Consider the following 25,019-nt stretch of genomic DNA (forward strand, 5'->3'; position numbering starts at 1 on the left):
AACTCCCTACACTTATAAACTAACACACTCCTTGTTATAACTCCCTACACTTATAAACTAACACACTCCTTGTTATAACTCCCTACACCTATAAACTAACACACTCCTTGTTATAACTCCCTACACTTATGAACTAACACACTCCTTGCTATAACTCCCTACACTTATAAACTAACACACTCCTTGTTATAACTCTCTACACTTATAAACTAACACACTCCTTGCTATAACTCCCTACACTTTATGAACTAACACACTCCTTGTTATAACTCCCTGCACTTATGAACTAACACACTCCATGTTATAACTCCCTACACTTATGAACTAACACACTCCTTGTTATAACTCCCTACACTTATGAACTAACACACTCCTTGTTATAACTCCCTGCACTTATAAACTAACACACTCCTTGTTATAACTCCCTCCACTTATAAACTAACACACTCCTTGTTATAACTCCCTACACTTATGAACTAACACACTCCTTGTTATAACTCCCTGCACTTATAAACTAACACACTCCTTGTTATAACTCCCTACACTTATGAACTAACAGACTCCTTCTTATAACTCCCTACACTTATGAACTAACACACTCCTTGTTATAACTCCCTACACTTATGAACTAACACACTCCTTGCTATAACTCCCTACACTTATAAACTAACACACTCCTTGTTATAACTCCCTACACTTATGAACTAACATACTCCTTGCTATAACTCCCTATACTTATAAACTAACACACTCCTTGCTATAACTCCCTACACTTATAAACTAACACACTCCTTGCTATAACTCCCTACACTTATAAACTAACACACTCCTTGTTATAACTCTCTACACTTATAAACTAACACACTCCTTGTTATAACTCCCTACACTTATAAACTAACACACTCCTTGTTATAACTCCCTACACTTATAAACTAACACACTCCTTGTTATAACTCCCTACACTTATGAACTAACACACTCCTTGTTATAACTCTCTACACTTATAAACTAACACACTCCTTGTTATAACTCCCTACACTTATAAACTAACACACTCCTTGTTATAACTCCCTACACTTATGAACTAGCACACTCCTTGTTATAACTCCCTACACTTATAAACTAACACACTCCTTGTTATAACTCCCTACACTTATGAACTAACACACTCCTTGCTATAACTCCCTACACTTATAAACTAACACACTCCTTGTTATAACTCCCTACACTTATGAACTAACACACTCCTTGTTATAACTCCCTACACTTATGAACTAACACACTCCTTGCTATAACTCCCTACACTTATAAACTAACACACTCCTTGTATAACTCCCTACACCTATGAACTAACACACTCCTTGTTATAACTCCCTACACTTATAAACTAACACACTCCTTGTTATAACTCCCTCCACCTATGAACTAACACACTCCTTGTTATAACTCCCTACACTTATAAACTAACACACTCCTTGTTATAACTCCCTACACTTATAAACTAACACACTCCTTGTTATAACTCCCTACACTTATAAACTAACACACTCCTTGTTATAACTCCCTACACTTATAAACTAACACACTCCTTGTTATAACTCCCTACACTTATAAACTAACACACTCCTTGTTATAACTCCCTACACTTATAAACTAACACACTCCTTGTTATAACTCCCTACACTTATGAACTAACACACTCCTTGTTATAACTCCCTACACTTATAAACTAACACACTCCTTGTTATAACTCCCTACACTTATAAACTAACACACTCCTTGTTATAACTCCCTGCACTTATGAACTAACACACTCCTTGTTATAACTCCCTACACTTATGAACTAACACACTCCTTGTTATAACTCCCTGCACCTATGAACTAACACACTCCTTGTTATAACTCCCTACACTTATAAACTAACACACTCCTTGTTATAACTCCCTACACTTATGAACTAACACACTCCTTGTTATAACTCCCTGCACCTATGAACTAACACACTCCTTGTTATAACTCCCTACACTTATAAACTAACACACTCCTTGTTATAACTCCCTACACTTATGAACTAACACACTCCTTGTTATAACTCCCTACACTTATGAACTAACACACTTACAGCTAGATTACCCTTCATAACGATGCTTTTTTCCTACAGCCACTATTATAAGTCTTGTAGGTATAGGTGTACCGCACCTCTTTTTAGCTGTCAGTACCGCACTTTTAAAAACGTAGTGCCGGTATTACAAGTTTGCCTGGGAGGTGAGCTGTACACTCTAGAACCACAAGATTCGTACCGCCATCTAAAGTCAGTAGTTATGAGTTTTACATTACAAAGCTATAGCATAAAACTCAGAACTAAACAGTTACAAAGTACACTAAACACCCATAAACTGCCTACCGCCCTGTAAACACTAAAATAAAATTATTAACCCCTAATCTTCCGCTTCGGACATTGCTGCCACTTAAAAATGTATTAACCCCTATTCTGCCGCTCCCCAACATCGTCGCCACCATAATAAACTTATTAAACCCTAAACCGCCGCCCTCCCACTATTTAAAGATTATTGACCCCTAATCTGCCGTCCGGCCCACACCACTGCTATAATAAACCTATTAACCCCTAAACCACTGCCCTCCCGCATCACTACATAAATATATTAACCCCTAAACCTAACCATAACCCTAATGTAACCCTAAGCCTAAGTCTAACCCTAACCCTAACACCCCCCAACTTAAATATAATTAAAATAAATCTAAATAAAACAATTATTACCTAAATAACCTATTTAAAATTAAATACATACTTACCTGTGAAATAAAACTTAAGCTAGCTACAAAATAACTAATAGTTATATTGTATCTATCTTAGGTTTTATTTTTATTTAACAGGTAAGTTTGTATTTATAATAAACTAGGTAGACTAGTTAGTAAATAGTTATTAACTATTTACTAACTACCTAGTTAACATAAATACAAAGTTACCTGTAAAATAAAACCTAACCTGCCTTACACTAAAACCTAACATTATAATAAAAAAAAATTAATAAAATACAATTATCTAAATTACAAAAAAAATAAACACTAAATTACACAAAATAAAAAACGAAATTATCCAAAATAAAAACGAATTACTCCTAATCTAATAGCCCTATCAAAATAAAAAAGCCCCCCAAAATAAAAAAAACCCTAGCCTACACTAAACTGCCAATAGCCCTTAAAAGGGCCTTTTGCGGGGCATTGCCCCAAATAAATCAGGAGCATTTAGCTATTTTACATGGCCCAAAATCCTACTCTAAAAATAAAACCTCCCAATAATACCTTAAAAAACCTAACACTAACCACCGACGATCCACTTACAGTTTTCGAAGACTGGACATCCATCCTCATCCAGGCGGCAGAAGTTTTCATCCAAGCGGGCAGAATTCCTCATCGAAGCCGGCAGAAGTCTTCATCCAGACAGCATCTTCAAGACATCCGGCGCGGAGTATCCTCTTCTTCCGATGGTCGCTGAAGAATGAAGTTTCCCTTTAATTAACGTTATCCAAGATGGCATCCCTTACATTCCGATTGGCTGATAGAAATCTTGAATGACATCACTTAAAGGGAAACGTCATTCTTCAGCGACCACTGGAAAAAGAGGATGCTCCGCGCCGGATGTCTTGAAGATGGAACCGCTCCGTGCCGGATATATGAAGATAGAAGATGCCATCTGGATAAAGACTTCTGACGACTTCGATGAGGACTTCTGCCGCCTGGATGAGGATGGATGTCCAGTCTTCGGAAACTGTAAGTAGATTGTCGGGGGTTAATGTTAGGTTTTTTTAAGGGTTTATTGTGTGGGTTTTATTTTTAGCTTAGGGTTTGGGCAATGTAAAAGAGCTAAATGTCCTTTTAAGGGCAATGTCCATCCAAATGCCCTTTTCAGGGCAATGTCTAGCTTAGGTTTATTTGGGGGGTTTGGTTGGGTGGGTGGGTGGTGGGTTTTACTGTTGGGGGGTGTTTGTATTTTTTTTATAGGTAAAAGAGCTGATTTCTTTGGGGCAATGCCCTGCAAAAGGCCCTTTTAAGGGCCATTGGCAGTTTAGTGTAGGCTAGTTTTTTTTATTTTGGGTGGGCTTTTTTATTTTGATAGGGCTATTAGATTAGGAGTAATTCGTTTTTATTTTTGATAATTTAGTTTTTTTTATTTTGTGTAATTTAGTGTTTATTTTTTTTGTAATTTAGATAATTGTATTTTATTAATTTAATTTATTTTATTTTATTGTAATATTAGGTTTTTGTGTAAGGCAGGTTAGGTTTTATTTTACAGGTAACTTTGTATTTATTTTAACTAGGTAGTTATTAAATAGTTAATAACTATTTACTAACTAGTCTACCTAGTTAAAATAAATCCAAACTTACCTGTGAAATAAAACCTAAGCTAGCTACAATGTAACTATTAGTTATATTGTAGCTAGCTTAGGTTTTTTTTTACAGGTAAGTATTTAGTTTTAAATAGGAATTATTTAGGTAATAATTGTAAGTTTAATTTAGATTTATTTTAATTATATTTAAGTTAGGGTGGTTAGGGTTAGACTTAGGCTTAGGGTTACTTTAGGGTTAGGGTTATGTTTAGGGTTAGGGTTACGTTAGGGTTAGGTTTAGGGGTTAATATATTTATTTAGTGTTAGTGATGTGGGAGGCCAGAGGTTTAGGGGTTAATAACTTTAGTATAGTGGCGGTGACATTGGGAGCGGCAGATTAGGGGTTAATAACTGTAATGTAGGTGGCCGCGATATCGGGAGCGGCAGATTAGGGTTTAATAGTTTTATTTAGGTGGCGGCGATGTTAAGGACAGCAGATTAGGGCTTAATACCATCATGTAGGTTGTGGCGTTGTTAGGGGCAGCAGATTAGGGGTGTTTAGACGTGGTTTTTATGTTAGGGTGTTTAAACTTAACTTTTTCTTTCCCCATAGACATCAATGGGGCTGCAATACTGAGCTTTTGTTTTCGCAATCGCAGGTGTTACGCAAACAAGCGCAAAGAAATTTAGAGCATGCTGGGTTTGCGTGAGGAGAGCCCTAGCGTAATGTTTAAGAGTTAAAAGAAGAAGTGCACCAAACACAATATAAATACATTAAAATAAAGTGTTACACTCATATATACACTTTCTGATAAAAATGATGTATATAAATATGAATAAAAAATGCATATAAGGGTTAAAAGGTATATGACAAGGTATTTGAATGGAAAGGGCTATAATGTATATAAATGTCTAAATATATGTTATGTGTATATATATATATATATATATATATATATATATATATATAAATCAATGTAAATATTTGCATAGGAAATTAGCACATCTAGGCAAGTATCCCTGCATGCTTTTCCCCAGAAATTCTTAATATACAATGTTTCCAATGCACAAGAGAATTGTGGGTAAGATATGCAAATTAGATATGCAAATTCTCAGTTTTTTTGCTTCAAAATACTGTTTTGACACAGCAATCCTTTTAACAGGATTAGGACAGCAAACCAGAAATCACTCACTAGACAAGCCTGTTTCGTTCTTTTTGGAACTCATCAGTAGGAGATAGATTCCTGGTTGCTGCATTGGTAAAGCTATTTTCATGGTTAAACCAAAATTCATTAAAATTATGGGGGGAATAAAAAACTGAACTGGTTTGCTGGTTTGCTGTCATAATCCTTTTAAAAGGATTGCTGTGTCAAAACAGTATTTTGAAGCAAAAAAACTGAGAATTTGCATATCTTACCCACAATTCTCTTGTGCATTGGAAACATTCGGCTAGATTTAGAGTTTGGCGTTAGCCGTCAAAACCAGCGTTAGAGGCTCCTAACGCTGGTTTTGGGCTACCGCTGGTATTTAGAGTCAGTCATGAAAGGGTCTAACGCTCACTTTCCAGCCGCGACTTTTCCATACCGCAGATCCCCCTACGCCATTTGCATATCCTATCTTTTCAATGGGATCTTTCTAACGCCGGTATTTAGAGTCTTGGCTGAAGTGAGCGTTAGAAATCTACCGACAAGACTCCAGCCGCAGAAAAAATTCAGGAGTTAAGAGCTTTCTGGGCTAACGCCGGTTCATAAAGCTCTTAACTACTGTGCTCTAAAGTACACTAACACCCATAAACTACCTATGTACCCCTAAACCGAGGTCCCCCCACATCGCCGCCACTCTATTAAAAATTTTTAACCCCTAATCTGCCGACCGCACACCGCCGCCACCTACGTTATCCCTATGTACCCCTAATCTGCTGCCCCTAACACCGCCGACCCCTATATTATATTTATTAACCCCTAATCTGCCGCCCCCAACGTTGCCTCCACCTACCTACAATTATTAACCCCTAATCTGCCGACCGGACCTCACCACTACTATAATAAAGTTATTAACCCCTAATCTGCCTCACTCCCGCCTCAATAACCCTATAATAAATAGTATTAACCCCTAATCTGCCCTCCCTAACATCGCCGACACCTAACTTCAAGTATTAACCCCTAATATGCCGACCGGACCTCACCGCTACTATAATAAATTTATTAACCCCTAAAGCTAAGTCTAACCCTAACACTAACATCCCCCTAAGTTAAATATAATTTAAATCTAACGAAATAAATTAACTCTTATTAAATAAATTATTCCTATTTAAAGCTAAATACTTACCTGTAAAATAAACCCTAATATAGCTACAATATAAATTATAATTATATTGTAACTATTTTAGGATTAATATTTATTTTACAGGCAACTTTGTATTTATTTTAACCAGGTACAATAGCTATTAAATAGTTAATAACTATTTAATAGCTACCTAGTTAAAATAATTACAAAATTACCTGTAAAATAAATCCTAACCTAAGTTACAATTAAACCTAACACTACACTATCAATAAATTAATTAAATACAATACCTACAAATAAATACAATTAAATAAACTAACTAAAGTACAAAAAATAAAAAAGAACTAAGTTACAAAAAATAAAAAAATATTTACAAACATTAGAAAAATATTACAACAATTTTAAACTAATTACACCTACTCTAAGCCCCCTAATAAAATAACAAAGCCCCCCAAAATAAAAAAAATGCCCTACCCTATTCTAAAATTAAAATAGAAAAGCTCTTTTACCTTACCAGCCCTTAAAAGGGCCTTTTGCGGGGCATGCCCCAAAGAATTCAGCTCTTTTGCCTGGAAAAAAAACCATACAATACCCCCCCAACATTACAACCCACCACCCACATACCCCTAATCTAACCCAAACCCCCCTTAAATAAACCTAACACTAAGCCCCTGAAGATCTTCCTACCTTGTCTTCCCCACACCGGGTTCACCGATCCGTCCTGGCTCCGACGTCTTCATCCAAGCCCAAGCGGGGGCTGAAGATGTCCATGATCCGGCTGAAGTCTTGATCCAAGCGGGAGCTGAAGATGTCCATGATCCAGCTGAAGTCTTGATCCAAGCGGGAGCTGAAGAGGTCCATGATCCGGCTGAAGTCTTCTATCAAGCGGCATCTTCAATCTTCTTTCTTCCGGATCCATCTTCATTCTGCCGACGCGGAACATCCTTCTTCCCCGACGGACTACCGACGAATGAAGGCTCCGTCATCCAAGATGGCGTCCCTCGAATTCCGATTGGCTGATAGGATTCTATCAGCCAATTGGAATTAAGGTAGGAAAAATCTTATTGGCTGATTAAATCAGCCAATCAGATTCAAGTTCAATCCGATTGGCTGATCCAATCAGCCAATCAGATTGAGCTTGCATTCTATTGGCTGATCAGAACAGCCAATAGAATGCGAGCTCAATCTGATTGGCTGATTGGATCAGCCAATCGGGTTGAACTTGAATCTGATTGGCTGATTCCATCAGCCAATCAGAATTTTCCTACCTTAATTCCGATTGGCTGATAGAATCCTATCAGCCAATCGGAATTCGAGGGACGCCATCTTGGATGACGTCCCTTAAAGGAGCCTTCATTCGTCGGTAGTCCGTCGGGGAAGAAGGATGTTCTGCATCGGCGGAATGAAGATGGATCCTGAAGAAGAAGATTGAAGACCCCGCTTGGAAGATGACATCGCCCGGATGGAAGACTTCTTCAGCACCGCTTGGAAGATGACATCGCCGGGATGGAAGACTTCTTCAGCGCCGCCTGGATGATGACTTCATCGGATGGAAGACTTCTTCAGCGCCCCTTGGAGGATCACTTCTGCCGCTCCGGATCTCCTCTTCGGTTCCATCGGTCGGTCGGCTGGCTGAAGACAACTCAAGGTAGGATGATCTTCAGGGGGGTAGTGTTAGGTTTTTTTAAGGGGGATTTGGGTTAGATTAGGGGTATGTGGGTGGTGGGTTTTAATGTTGGGGGGGTTGTATTTTTCTTTTACAGGCAAAAGAGCAGTTTTCTTTGGGGCATGCCCCGCAAAAGGCCCTTTTAAGGGCTGGTAAGGTAAAAGAGCTTTGAACTTTTTTAATTTATAGGGTAGGGCATTTTTTTATTTTGGGGGGCTTTGTTATTTTATTAGGGGGCTTAGATTAGGTGTAATTAGCTTAAAATTGTTGTAATATTTTTAAGTGTTTGTAACTTATTTTTTTTATTTTTTGTAACTTAGCTTTTTTTATTTTTTGTACTTTAGTTAGTTTATGTAATTGTATATAATTGTAGTTATTTGTAGTTAATTTATTTAATTAATTAATTTAATGATAGTGTAGTGTTAGGTTGAATTGTAACTTAGGTTAGGATTTATTTTACAGGTAATTTTGTATTTCTTTTAGCTAGGTAGTTATTAAATAGTTAATAACTATTTAATAACTATTCTAACTAGCTAAAATAAATACAAAGTTACCTGTAAAATAAATATAAATCCTAAAATAGCTACAATGTAATTATTAATTATATTGTAGCTATCTTAGGGTTTATTTTACAGGTAAGTATTTAGTTTAAATAGGAATAATTTACTAAAGTATAGTGTAGTGTTAGGTGTAATTGTAAGTTAGGTTAGTTTTTATTTTACAGGTAAATTTCTCTTTATTTTAACTAGGTAGCTATTAAATAGTTAATAACTATTTAATAGCTATTGTACCTAGTTAAAATAAATTGAAAGTTGCCTGTAAAATAAAAATAAATCCTAAGATAGCTACAATATAATTATTATTTATATTGTAGCTATATTAGGGTTTATTTTACAGGTAAGTATTTAGCTTTAAATAGGAATAATTTATTTAATAAGAGTTAAAGGGACAGTCAACACCAGAATTTTTGTTGTTTAAAAAGATAGATAATCTCTTTATTACCCATTCCCCAGTTTTGCATAACCAACACTGTTATATTAATACACTTTTTACTCCTGTGACTATCTTGTATCTAAGCATCTTCTGACCGCCCCTAATCACATGACTTTTAGTTATTATCTATTGACTTGCAGTTTAGCCAATTAGTGCAGTGTCTGCCACAACTCACGGGCATGATCACAATGCTATCTATATGGTTTACCTGAACTACTCTCCCCTGCTGTGAAAAGCAAATACAAAAGCATGTGATTAGAGGCGGCCTTCAAGGGCTTAGAAATTATCATATGAGCCTTTCTAGGTTTGCTCTCAACTAGAATACCAAGAGAACAAAGCAAAATTGTTGATAAAAGTAAATTGGAAAGTTGTTTAAAATTACATGCCCTATTTGAAAAATAAAAGTTTTTTTGGGCCTTGACTGTCCCTTTAATTTATTTAGTTAGATTAAATTATATTTAATTTAGGGGGGTGTTAGTGTTAGGGTTAGACTTAGCTTTAGGGGTTAATACATTTATTAGAGTAGCGGTGAGGTCCGGTCGGCATATTAGGGGTTAATACTTGAAGTTAGGTGTCGGCGATGTTAGGGAGGGCAGATTAGGGGTTAATACTATTTATTATAGGGTTATTGAGGCGGGAGTGAGGCGGATTAGGGGTTAATACATTTATTATAGTAGCGGTGAGGTCCGGTCAGCAAATTAGGGGTTAATAACTGTAGGTAGGTGGAGGCGAAGTTGGGGGCGGCAGATTAGGGGTTAATAAATATAATATAGGGGTCGGCGGTGTTAGGGGCAGCAGATTAGGGGTATATAGGGATAACGTAGGTTGCGGCGGTGTACGGAGCGGCAGATTAGGGGTTAAAAGTGTAATGCAGGGGTCAGTGATAGCGGGGGCAGCAGATTAGGGGTACATAGGTATAATGTAGGTTGCGGCGGTGTACGGAGCGGCAGATTAGGGGTTAATAATAATATGCAGGGGTCAGCGATAGCGGGGTCTGCAGATTAGGGGTGTTTAGACTCGGAGTTCATGTTATGGTGTTAGGTGCAGACTTAGGAACTGTTTCCCCATAGGAAACAATGGGGCTGCGTTAGGAGCTGAACGCTGCTTTTTTGCAGGTGTTAGGTTTTTTTCAGCTCAAAATGCCCCATTGTTTTCTATGGGGGAATCGTGCACGAGCACGTTTTTGAAGCTGGCCGCGTCCGTAAGCACCGCTGGTATTGAGAGTTGCAGTGGCGGTAAATATGCTATACGCTCCCTTTTTGGAGCCTAACGCAGCCCTTCTGTGAACTCTAAATACCAGCAGTATTTAAAAGGTGCGGGGGGGAAAAAGCCAGCGTTAGATACGCGGGTCGTTACCGACAAAACTCTAAATCTAGCCGATAGTATATTAAGAATTTCTAGGGAAAAGCATGTGGGGATACTTGCCTAGATGTGCTAATTTCCTATGCAAATATTTACATTGATTTAATTTTGAGACATGGAGGATTTTAATATCCCCCCCCCATAATTTTAATGAATTATATATATATATACAGGGAGTGCAGAATTATTAGGCAAATGGGTATTTTGACCACATCATCCTCTTTATGCATGTTGTCTTACTCCAAGCTGTATAGGCTCGAAAACCTACTACCAATTAAGCATATTAGGTGATGTGCATCTCTGTAATGAGAAGGGGTGTGGTCTAATGACATCAACACCCTATATCAGGTGTGCATAATTATTAGGCAACTTCCTTTCCTTTGGCAAAATGGGTCAAAAGAAGGACTTGACAGGCTCAGAAAAGTAAAAAATAGTGAGATATCTTGCAGAGGGATGCAGCACTCTTAAAATTGCAAAGCTTCTGAAGCGTCATCATCGAACAATCAAGCGTTTCATTCAAAATAGTCAACAGGGTCGCAAGAAGCGTGTGGAAAAACCAAGGTGCAAAATAACTGCCCATGAACTGAGAAAAGTCAAGCGTGCAGCTGCCAAGATGCCACTTGCCACCAGTTTGGCCATATTTCAGAGCTGCAACGTCACTGGAGTGCCCAAAAGCACAAGGCGTGCAATACTCAGAGACATGGCCAAGGTAAGAAAGGCTGAAAGACGACCACCACTGAACAAGACACACAAGCTGAAACGTCAAGACTGGGCCAAGAAATATCTCAAGACTGATTTTTCTAAGGTTTTATGGACTGATGAAATGAGAGTGAGTCTTGATGGGCCAGATGGATGGGCCCGTGGCTGGATTGGTAAAGGGCAGAGAGCTCCAGTCCGACTCAGACGCCAGCAAGGTGGGGGTGGAGTACTGGTTTGGGCTGCTATCATCAAAGATGAGCTTGTGGGGCCTTTTCGGGTTGAGGATGGAGTCAAGCTCAACTCCCAGTCCTACTGCCAGTTTCTGGAAGACACCTTCATCAAGCAGTGGTACAGGAAGAAGTCTGCATCCTTCAAGAAAAACATGATTTTCATGCAGGACAATGCTCCATCACACGCGTCCAAGTACTCCACAGCGTGGCTGGCAAGAAAGGGTATAAAAGAAGAAAATCTAATGACATGGCCTCCTTGTTCACCTGATCTGAACCCCATTGAGAGCCTGTGGTCCATCATCAAATGTGAGATTTACAAGGAGGGAAAACAGTACACCTCTCTGAACAGTGTCTGGGAGGCTGTGGTTGCTGCTGCACGCAATGTTGATGGTGAACAGATCAAAACACTGACAGAATCCATGGATGGCAGGCTTTTGAGTGTCCTTGCAAAGAAAGGTGGCTATATTGGTCACTGATTTGTTTTTGTTTTGTTTTTGAATGTCAGAAATGTATATTTGTGAATGTTGAGATGTTATATTGGTTTCACCTGTAAAAATAAATATTTGAAATGGGTATATATTTGTTTTTTGTTAAGTTGCCTAATAATTATGCACAGTAATAGTCACCTGCACACACAGATATCCCCCTAAAATAGCTATAACTAAAAACAAAACAAAAAACTACTCCCAAAACTATTCAGCTTTGATATTAATGAGTTTTTTGGGTTCATTGAGAACATGGTTGTTGTTCAATAATAAAATTAATCCTCAAAAATACAACTTGCCTAATAATTCTGCACTCCCTGTATATACACACACATATACAGCATATATATATATATATGTATATATATGAATATCTATGTGCATATGTGTGTATATACATGTGTATTTAGGTATATATATTATTGGCTGAGCGATTCTACTTGTTGTTACATATATATATATATATATATATATATATATATATATATATATATATATATATATATATATGTAACAACAAGTAGAATCGCTCAGCCAATAATGAACAATAGCTCAATATATGAGTGAGCAGACAATAATAGATGGAAAATAAAAAATAATAATAAATGGAAGAAGATAAAATCTTATCACAGGTCCCAGAATAAAGACCTGTGAAGTCCCGATATATTAAACTTGATTATTGGGCGGTTCCGTTGTGCAAACTCTTGTACGTTCCCTTTTAGGAGTTTGGTTTGTGCTATCTCCTATTGTGTTTCATGACAGATTTTGTCAAATTGTGCTTTCACAAAGGAGAACTTTCCTGAAGTATATCAGTCTGATCCTGCCATACAGGTCAGTTCACGCTGGCACATTATTTAGTGAAGGTACAAGAAAAAGAATAAAAACAATTAACATTCACCTAGATTACGAGTTTTGCGTTAACAGGGGTGCGGTGCTAACGAGCAGTTTATGCTCACCGCTCACTTACAGACAGCGCTGGTATTACAGGTTTTTAGAAACCCGGCATTAACCGCAAAAAAATGAGAGAAGAGCAAAATTTAGCTCCACATCTCACCTCAATACCAGCGCGGCTTACGGTAGTAGTGAGCTGGTAAAACGTGCTCGTGCACGATTTCCCCATAGGAATCAATGGGGGAGAGCCGGCTGAAAAAAAACCTAACACCTGCAAAAAAAGCAGTGTAAAGCTCCTAACGCAGCCCCATTGATTCCTATGGGGAATAAAATTTATGTTTACACCTAACACCCTAACATGAACCCGGAGTCTAAACACCCCTAATATTACACTTATTAACCCCTAATCTGCCACCCCTGACATCGCCGACACCTGCATTATATTATTAACCCATAATCTGCCACACTGGACACTGCCGCCACCTACATTATACTTATGAACCCCTAATCTGCTGCCCCCAACATTGCCAAACCCTACATTATTTTTATTAACCCCTAATCTGCCGCCCCCAATGTCGCTGCAACCTAACTACATTTATTAACCCCTAATCTGCCGCCCCCAACGTCGCCACCACTATAATAAAGTTATTAACCCTTAAATCTAAGTCTAACCCAACCCCCCCTAACTTAAATTTAATTTAAATAAATCTAAATAAAATTAATACAATTCACTAAATTATTCCTATTTAAAACTAAATACTTAACTATAAAATAAACCCTAAGCTAGCTACAGTATAACTAATAGTTATATTGTAGCTATCTTAGGGTTTATTTTTATTTTACAGGCAACTTTGTATTTATTTTAACTAGGTACAATAGTTATTAAATAGTTATTAACTATTTGATAACTTCCTAGTTAAAATAAAGACAAATTTACCTGTAAAATAAAACCTAACCTAAGTTACAATTACACCTAACACTACACTATAATTAAATTAATTACCTAAACTAAATACAATTAATTACAATTTTAAAAAATTATCTAAAGTATGAAAAAAACAAAAACACTAAATTACAGAAGATAATAAAATAAGTACAAGATTTTTAAACTAATTACACCTACTCTAATCCCCCTAACAAAATAAAAAAGCCCCCCCCCCAAAAAAAAAACCCTACCCTACACTAAATTACAAATAGCCCTTAAAAGGGCCTTTTTCGGGGCATTGCCCCAAAGTAATCAGCTCTTTTACCTGTAGAAAAAAATTACAAATACCCCCCCAACATTAAAAAATCCACCCAATCCCCCCTTAAAAAAACCTAACACTAACCCCTTGAAGATCACCCTACCGTGAGACCAGACAGAAGTGGTCCTCCAGACAGGCAGAAGTCTTCATCAATGCTAGGCAGAAGAGTTCCTCCAGACAGGCAGAAGTCTTCATCCAGACGGCATCTTCTATCTTCATCCATCTGGCGTGGAGCGGCTCCATCTTTAAGGCATCCGACGCGGAGCATCCTCTTCTTTCTTCGTCCGATGACTGAATGAAGGTTCCTTTAAATGACGTCATCCAAGATGGTGTCCCTTCAATTCCGATTGGCTGATAGAATTCTATCAGCCAATCGGAATTAAGGTAGAAAATTAAGGTTTATTTTATCGGTAAGTATTTAGTTTTAAATAGGAATAATTTAGCTAATTATAGTAATTTTATTTAGATTTATTTAAATTATATTTAAGTTAGGGGGGGTTAGGGTTAGACTTAGATTTAGGGGTTAATACATTTAATATAGTGGCGGCGACGTTGGGGTTGGCAGATTAGGGGTTAATAAATGTAGGTAGGTGTCGGCGATGTTAGGGCCGGCAGATTAGGGGTTAATAAAATTTAACTAGTGTTTGCAATGCAGGGGTGCGGCGGTTAGGGGTTAATATATTTATTATAGTGGCGGCCATGTCTGGTTCGGCAGATTAGGGGTTAAAATATTTATTTTAGTGTTTGCGATGTGGGGGGGCCTCGGTTTAGGGGTTAATAGGTAGTTTATGGGTGTTAGTGTACTTTTTAGCACTTTAGTTAAGAGATTTATGCTACGGCGTTGTAGTGTAAAACTCTTAACTACTGACTTTAAAATGCGGCACCAGTCTTGACAGGAGAGGGTCTACCACTCACTTTTGGTTAGACTTGTAATACTGGCGTTATGCAAGTCCCATTGAAAATATAGGATACGCAATAGACGTAAGTGGATTTGCGATATTTTCGAGTCTGGCCAAAAAAGTGAGCGATGAGCCTGTCATTTCAAGACTCGTAATACCAGCGGGCGTTAAAAAGCAGCATTGGGACCTCTCAACGCTGCTTTTTAACCCTAACGCACAACTAGTAATCTAGCCGATTATTTTGCTAACTACTACTCAGTTGCACTTTTAATGCCCAACTTTTCAGATTCTTATCACATTTCATCCCAAAACTACCACACCCCCACATCACAATAATCCCCTCAACTCTAAACCTCCCTGTCCACTACAAGCCCCTAAGTATATAGGTGTGTGTGTGTATATATATATATATATATATATATGTATATATACGTATAAGCTAACATAGACATATAGAAGAAGACTTCATTATTTTATCAGTCGGTATGTGGCATTAGCAGTTCTTAGTTGCCCATCTACTTTTGATTGTGAAACCTTGCGTGACTGAGGGCCTGAGAATCAAACACTCGCCTGCACTTTTCTTGACCATTATAATGCAATGTATGTTCAATTTCTAATTTCTTGGGCACTTGCTTGGCTAATCTGGGTAAAAAAAAATAAGTACCTTTTATACCTCATTCCTGTGCATTGATGGTGAGTATTATGGACTTACAGAGTAAAGTCTCTAAGTTCATGAAACGCCAGCGACACTTGTATTAATATATCATTTTCTACCAGTTTTACTCTGTATTGCAGTCAACAGTATAGGTGTCCGTGGGCTGGTGTATTCACAAACAACGGGACATACACAAAGGGGTAATCTTGCTACCCATGTGCGTCAGAATTATAGCCATTGGATACCGATCCAAACATTCTTTCGGGAGTCCCGTAAGCATTACCTTCTCATCGCCGTGACCCTTCACCTGTCCTTGTGATGTCACTGCCTCAAACCAAAGTATCAGGAGAGGGTTCCTCTTGTGTGAATAGCTGCTCCTGTGCCCACTTATTTCCCAGCAAGTAGTATACAAATGATGGAGCACCGGGATACATGGCTTTAAAACTTCACTCTTAATTGCATACATTAAAACATTATAAACAAAAAGTAGGCACAATTGCACAATGCCATTGGAAAATCCGGTGGAATCAGCTAACGCGTTTTTGCATTAGCCGTAATTTTAGCTGTGATTTTCCACCTAACACATACATTTAAAAAGACCATTATGTAAGTTTATTGGATAAAAGCACCAGGGACGTTATCCAATCATCAGACATCTTGTTATACATTGTAACTAATACAGGCGGCTACGTATCATTATCAAGAGTAAAACCTGGAATCCTATCGATAAAGGGAATGTTGAAAATACTTTTTATACCTCATTAAAACTGGCATCAACATTGTTTGCAATTATTTTAGAAACAGGAAAAAATTGGAATGTATCAAAATGTCCAAATAAACATATCTAATAGAGTTAATGATTAAACAATAAGTCCCCAAAACGTCACACAAGAATTGTTTCACTGTATTTGAAGTCCAGTGAGTGCAGGGTTTTTTTCTACAAGTATTTATATTTATTAGAACGAACCCTGGCTGTTGTCCTGTGAAGTGAGAGTGTGGGCCATTTTGGACTACTGTATGTATGTGTATATATATATATATATATATATACACAACAAAGGACAACACTACTTGCGCTAACATTCCTAGACTGGCTCCACAAAAACAGTTTGGTCCCTACCACCAAACAACAAAAAAGTTACAAAATTACAGAGACAATGTGGGCGTCTAAGAAAGGGGAGAATGTAGTACTCAAAAAAGTCAGTGCACAATTCCAAGCGTGTGGGATTATTTTGTAAACAGATTAAATACACTAAAAGAAAAGACTTGATAGTCAGTAAAACAAATAAAAATATATTTAATATTATATGAATAAAAATACAGATACAAATAAAAACAGCTACTATGGGGCCCATTTATCAAGCTCAGAACGGAGCTTGTGGGCCTGTGTTTCTGGCGAAACACCAGTCTAAAGACCGCTGCTCCATAACCCTGTCCGCCTGCTCTGATGAGGCGGACAGGAATCGCCGGAAATCAACCCGATCGAGTACGAACGGGTTGATTGACACCTCCCTGCTGGCGGCCGATTGGCCGCGAGTCAGCAGGGGGTGGCGTTGCACCAGCAGCTCTTGTGAGATGCTGGTGCAATGTTAAATGCGGAGAGCGTATTGCTCTCCGCATTCAGTGAGGTCTTGCGGACCTGATCCACACTGTCGGATCAGTTCCGCAAGACCTTTGATAAATAGGCCCCCATATGTCTAGGGATATCCCAAACTAATAAGCACAGTTAAATAAATCCTGATGGAATGAGCTAAAAATACTGCTAAATTGTAGCACAGTTATAGCATAAAATATACCAATAGGCGTTAAATCCTAATATAAAGAGCTAAATATTAGAGAAACACTGCTCAGTATTAGCACTGGTTAAGCATAAAATACAGTATACAATAAAAAGTCCAGTATATAGAATTATCTGCTGCAGACAGAGATTCAAGAATAAGTTTACACAAGAAAGTGCATAGAAGTTGTATAGAAGTGGGATTTTTTTCACATCAGGGGTTATATGCAAAACCGTAATCAGTGTATTCGGATCCGGTTTGAAAGGTACCTTAGTGAGAGCTCTGGGATTTCCAGTGAAAACTTTTGAAAAATATATAATCTCTGTCTGAAAAATGAAAAAAAAAATGGGTTTTAGATCCCTTTAATAGCAAATAGAAACAACAGTAAGGAAATCTTTATGTTCTAGTTTAGTACTGTTTATATTGTGACCTATTGTTATGCATTATTGTATTGAGTGCTGACAATGACAAGAGGAAAATGTTTTTGTGTATATTAGTTTATGCTATGTCAAAAAGAATAACAAATGACAAATAATAAATATTGAAATTCATGCTTACGTTCATTCAATTTGTTTTATTTTTCTGCTTATTATCTAAGACGCTTGCAAATTGTAAATTTTGTCGGGAATCTCTGTATAAATAAACTAAAAAAAAAGAAGAAAAAAATGTAATCTAATTTAACTTGGTATTTTTTGTTCAAAAACATTGTTGTTTTGAAAAGGTGAACTCGTATTAAACTATAAAGTGTGTGTTTTAAATATTTAGGGCTAGATTACGAGTTGAACGCAAACATTTGCGCCTGAGCGATACAGGTTTTATAGCGAGGGTCTGAGCTTGTTGGGCTTACCGCTCGTATTACAACTTGAAAGTAAACGTGATCACTTGAGCGCAATCACAATTTACGCTAGAATAGTTAACTATTTTGCAAAACATAAAAATAGCAAAAAACACATCAAAAATACATTACAAAGTATAGTTACACTCATAATAACACTGTCTAATAAACATTATTTAAAAAAAAATATTGCACACAGATAGATATGTATGTATATATATATATATATATATATATATATAGACATATGTATTTATGTATTTATATGTGTATATATGTATTAGCAGACATATGTACATAATTAAACACATAAATACATATGTAAACATATATAGACATACAAAAAAAAACCCAAAAAAGTTGGGACGGTATGGAAAATGCAAAAACAAGAAACAAAATGAGTCATTTGAAAATTCAATTCACCCTGTACTATATTGAAAACACATTATTAACACATTATTTGATATTTTACTTTGGGAATTTAATGTATTTTTTAAAATATACACATTTTAAATCTGATGACAGCAACGCATTCCAAAAAAGTTGGGACAGGGGCAATTTAGGACTAATAGCGATGTTACAAGTTGAAATAAGAATGTGATTTAAAACAGGTGAGGCAATCATGTAATCATAGTATATAAAGAGCCTCCAAAAAGGCCTAGTCCTTCAAGAGCAAGGATAGGTCGAGACTCGCCAATCTGCCAACAGATGCGTCAGCGAATAATCTAACACTTTGAGAACAACATTCCCCAAACACAAATCAGTAGGATTTGGGGCATTTCACCTTCTACAGTGCACAATATAATTAAAAGATTCAAGGAATCTTGTCAAATCTCGGTGCATAAAGGGCAAGGCTGAAAACCACTTCTGAATACGCGTGCTCTACAATCCCTCAGACGTCACTATCTCAAAAACCGTCATGAGTCTGTAATGGATATCCTGACATGGTCTCAGGAATACCTTGGTAAACCTTTGTCAGTCAACACAATTAACAGCAAGTTAAGGCTTTACTATGCAAAGTAGAAGCCATACATCAACACTGTCCAGAAGTGCCACCAACTTGTCTGGGCTTGGTCTCGTTTGAGAGGGACAGTAGCACAGTGGAATAGTGTTTTGTGATCTGACGAGTCAACATTGAAATAGTTTTTTGAAAAAAACAGCCGTTGTGTTCTCCGGACCAAAGAGGAAAAGGCCATCCAAGCTGTTATCAGCGTCAGGTCCAAAAGTCAGTGTCTGTCATGGTATTGGAGTGTGTTAGTGCCCATGGCATGGGTAACTTGCACATCTGTGAGGGCACCATTAATGCTAAAAGATATCTATTCATTTTGGAGAAACATCCAGACATCGTCTTTTCCAGACACATCCCTGGATTTTACAGCAGAACAACGCCAAAACACATTCTGCTGTATTACAAGTGCATGGTTGTGTAAGCAGAGAGTGTGGGTGCTAGCGTTACCTGCCTGCAGTCCTGACTTGTCTCCAATTGAGAATGTGTGGTGCATTATGATAAATAAGGCAACAAAGGTCCTGTACAGTTGTGCAGCTGAAGACATGAAGACAGTGCCCAAAAGTGTTATTAAAAGAAAAGGTGATGTTACACAGTGGTAAACAGTCGACTGTCCCAACTTTTTTGGAGTGAGTGTATATTTTAAAAAATACATTAAATTCACAAAGTAAAACTTCAAATAATGTCTTAATAATGTGTTTTCAATATAGTACATGGTAAGTTGAATTTTCAAATGATTCTTTTTGTTTGTTTTTTTGCATTTTTCATACTGTCCCAACTTTTTCGGAATTGGGGTTGTATATACAGTATAAGTGCATTGGAGCCCTTTGCAGTTAAGTAGATGAAAACATGTAAAAGCATATTTATGCAATATTGATATTTAATAAAGGTTTGAACTATGTATTAACTGGAATGTGAAATATTCATATTTTCATGTTGGCTTAGCGCAAATGAAAATATGCGACTGGGTTTGCATGAGAATTGTGGTTTTTTTCCCCCCTGGACTTCTATGGGGGAATATGCAAACACGCGCGCCAAATTCTAACTTCAGATTTTTGCACTAATCAGGTTAGCGCGAGAGCAAAAACAGTTTACTTTCAACTCATAATACGAGTGCAACTCGACAAGCCCAAAAATATTAATTCTAGCACAATTAACGCTCATGCAGGAGCTTTAATTTGCACTCCACTCGTAATGTAGCCCTTAAGAAATAATGACTTGCGTGTTGCTGTTTAACTAGTACGTATGCTTTATAAATTAAACATTTCATTTGGTGTCTTTCACAGATTTATGTAGTTTTGCAAATTAAATTAACTTTCTTAAAGTGTCTGTTCTCCAGGAAAAAAAACAAGATATAATTTGTGTGGCTAACCGTACAGGGATGTTAAATAATAGCTGGTTAAAACTGTTATTATTATTATTTAATTAATTGTTTATTTATTTGCAAGACAAAATTTATGTTAAATCTGTTTATACAGATTTTGGAACTAACATAGGTTCAATGTTTGTGCAGAACTTATTCTTAGGGACACTTTGATAACTGGCTAATAAAGTCCCACATCTTTATTGGTGGTCAGACATGCACAATAAGTATAAAAATGAATTTCTTTTAGCAGAAAAATCTCTATAAAAAAAAAGAAAAGAAACAAAAAAACCCCAAAAAACAAACAACGAACAAATAAAAATAATACATTTTATAATATACTAATTTAGATGGGGAAAAAAAGATACTTTTATGACCATTGGAACATTTTATCATGCATAATTAGATATATTACCTATCCCTATAATGCATATAAATCACAAACACACTACAACAGATCACTCATATAGCTGGTTACTGGACCACTCTGCACATCATTGTTCTGTTTTATACAAATCACATCAACTGAAATCATCTCTTACACCTGGATCTCAGTTTAAATCTGAGTGTCATATTCACTGACTCTTTATAGTAGTTCTTAAAGGGACACAAAAACCCACATTTTTTCTTTCATGATTCAGATAGAGCATGCAATTTTTAGCAACTTTCTAATTTACTCCTGTTATCAATTTTTCTTTGTTCTCTTGCCTTCTTTATTTGAAAAAGAAGGCATCTAAGCTAAAGAACTAGACAATTTTTGGTTCAGACCCTGGACAGCACTTGTTTGTTGGTGCTGTCCAATCAGCAAGGACAACCCAGGTTGTGAAACAAAAATGGGCCGGCTTCTAAACTTACATTATTGCTTTTTAAATAAAGATAGCAAGAGAAAGAAGAAAAATTGATTACAATTGCATGCTCTATCTGAATCATGAAAGAAAAAAATTTGGGTTCAGTGTCCCTTTAAGAAACTATCGCCTAGATTACGAGTCTTGCATTAGCCTTAAAAAGCAGTGTTGAGAGGTCCCAACGCTGCTTTTTAACACCCGCTGGTATTAAGAGTCTTGCAGGTACAGGTGTACCGCTCACTTTTTTTCCGCGACTCGAGCATACCGCAAATCCACTTACGTAAATTGCGTATCCTATCTTTTCAATGCGATTTTCCTAACGCTGGTATTACGAGTCTTGGAAGAAGTGAGCGGTACACCCTCTTCTGTCAAGACTCCTACCGCATTTAAAAGTCAGTAGTTAAGAGTTTTATGGGCTATCGCCATAACATAAAACTCTTAACTAAAGTGATAAAAAGTACACTAACACCCATAAACTACCTATTAACCCCTAAACCGAGCCCCCCCCCACATCGCAAACACTTAAATAACATTTTTAACCCCTAATCTGCCGACCGGACATCGCTGCCACTTTAATAAACATATTAACCCCTAAACCGCCGCACTCCCGCCTCGCAAACACTAGTTAAATTTTATTAACCCCTAATACGCCGTCCGTAACATCGCCAACACCTACCTACAATTATTAACCCCTAATCTGCTGCCCCCAAAGTCGCCGCCACTATAAAAAAGTTATTAACCCCTAAATCTAAGTCTAACCCTAACCCTAACACCCCCTAACTTAAATATAATTTAAATACATCTAAATAAATATTCCTATCATTAAATAAATTATTCCTTTTTTAAAACTAAATACTTATAAAATACCTATAAAATAAACCCTAAGCTAGCTACAATATAACTAATAGTTACATTGTAGCTAGCTTAGGGTATATTTTTTATTTTACAGGCAAGTTTGTATTTAGGTAGAATAGTTATTAACTATTTAATAACTTCCTAGTTAAAATAAATACAAATTTACCTGTAAAATAAAACCTAACCTAAGCTACAATTACACCTAACACTACACTATAATTAAATAAATTACCTAAATTAACTACAATTAATTACAATTAAATTAAATACTAAATTACTTAAAAAACAAACACTAAATTACAGAAAATAATAAAATAATTAAAATTTGTTTAAACTAATTACACCTAATCTAATCCCCCTAATAAAATAAAAAGCCCCCCCCCCCAAATAAAAAAAATCCCTACCCTACACTAAATTACAAATAGCCCTTAAAAGGGCTTTTTGCGGGGCATTGCCCCAAAGTAATCAGCTCTTTTACCTGTAAAAAAAATACAATACCCCCCAACATTACAACCCACCACCCACACACCCAACCCTACTCTAAAACCCACCCAATCCCCTTAATAAAACCTAACACTACCCCCTTGAAGATCACCCTACCTTGAGACATCTTCACCCAACCGGGCAGAAGTGGTCCTCCAGATGGTCCGAAGTCTTCATCCTATCCGGGCAGAAGAGGTCCTCCAGATGGCCAGAAGTCTTCATCCAGGCGGCATCTTCTATCTTCATCCATCCGGCGTGGAGCGGGTCCATCTTCAAGACATCCGACGCGGAGCATCCTCTTCGTTCGACGGCGACTGGAACAATGTTGGGTCCTTTAAATGACGTGGATGAAGATAGAAGATGCCGCCTGGATGAAGACTTCTGGCTGTCTGGAGGACCTCTTCTGCCCGGATAGGATGAAGACTTCGGACCGTCTGGAGGACCACTTCTGCCCGGTTGGGTGAAGACGTCTCAAGGTAGGGTGATCTTCAGGGGGTTAATGTTAGGTTTTAATAAGGGGGGATTGGGTGGGTTTTAGAGTAGGGTTGGGTGTTTGGGTGGTGGGTTTTAATGTTGGGGGGGTATTGTATTTTTTTACAGGTAAAAGAGCTGATTACTTTGGGGCAAATGCCCTGCAAAAAGCCCTTTTAAGGGCTATTTGTAATTTAGTATAGGGTAGGGATTTTTTTTTATTTTGGGGGGCTTTTTTATTTTATTAGGGGGATTAGATTAGGTGTAATTAGTTTAAAAAAATTGTAATTATTTTATTATTTTCTGTAATTTAGTTGTTTTTTTTCGTACTTTAGTTTATTTTATTTAATTGTAATTAATTGTATTTAATTTAGGTAATTTATTTAATTATAGTGTAGTGTTAGGTGTAATTGTAGCTTAGGTTAGGTTTTATTTTACAGGTATATTTGTATTTATTTTAACTAGGAAGTTATTAAATAGTTAATAACTATTTAATAACTATTGTACCTAGTTAAAATAAATACAAACTTGCCTGTAAAATAAAATTAAGCCCTAAGATAGCTTCAATGTAACTATTAGTTATATGGTAGCTAGCTTAGGGTTTATTTTATAGGTAAGTATTTTGTTTAAAAAAGGAATAATTTATTTAATGATAGGAATATTTATTTAGATGTATTTAAATTATATTTAAGTTAGGGAGGTGTTAGGGTTAGGTTTAGACTTAGATTTAGGGGTTAATAACTTTATTATAGTGGCGGCGATGTTGGGGTCGGCAGATTAGGGGTTAATAAATATAATGTAGGGTTCGGCGATGTTGGGGGCATCAGATTAGGGGTTCATAAGTATAATGTAGGTGGCGGCGGTGTCTGGAGCGGCAGATTAGGGGTTAATAATATAAAGCAGGTGTCTGCGATGTCGGGGGCGGCGGATTAGGGGTTAATAAGTGTAAGATTAGGGGTGTTTAGACGCGGGGTTCATGTTAGGGTGTTAGGTGTAGACATAAATGTTTTTCCCCATAGGAATCAATGGGGCTGCGTTAGGAGCTTTACGCTGCTTTTTTGCAGGTGTTAGGTTTTTTTTCAGCCGGCTCTGCCCCATTGATTCCTATGGGGAAATCGTGCACGAGCACGTTTTACCAGCTCACCGCTACCGTAAGCAGCGCTGGTATTGAGGGGAGATGTGGAGCTACATTCTGCTCTTCACTCACTTTTTTGCAGCTAACGCCGGGTTTCTAAAGACCCGTAATACCAGCGTTACTGTAGGTGAGCGGTAAGGAAAAACTGTGCGTTAGCACCGCACACCATTACCGACAAAAACTCGTAATCTAGCCATATTGCCTTACAAATAACTAAAAGCAATATTTGTTTACATGAAAAGGTTAAATTAAAGGGACAGTGAAGTAAAAATGAAACTAATGATTTAGACAGAGCATGGAATTTTTAATTTCAATTTATTTGTATTGTCCAATTTTCTATCTTTTCGTGGTATCCTTTGTTGAAGGGCAAAGCTAGGTAGGCTGATAAGAGCTTAGGAGTGTGCACGTGTCTATAGCAGTCTATGACAGAAGTTTTTGTAACTATGTATAACATTGCTATAAACATTATTGCAAACACTGCAGCCAGAT

Source organism: Bombina bombina, chromosome 6, assembly GCF_027579735.1.
Source record: "Bombina bombina isolate aBomBom1 chromosome 6, aBomBom1.pri, whole genome shotgun sequence".
NCBI classification, from domain to species: Eukaryota; Metazoa; Chordata; class Amphibia; order Anura; family Bombinatoridae; genus Bombina; species Bombina bombina.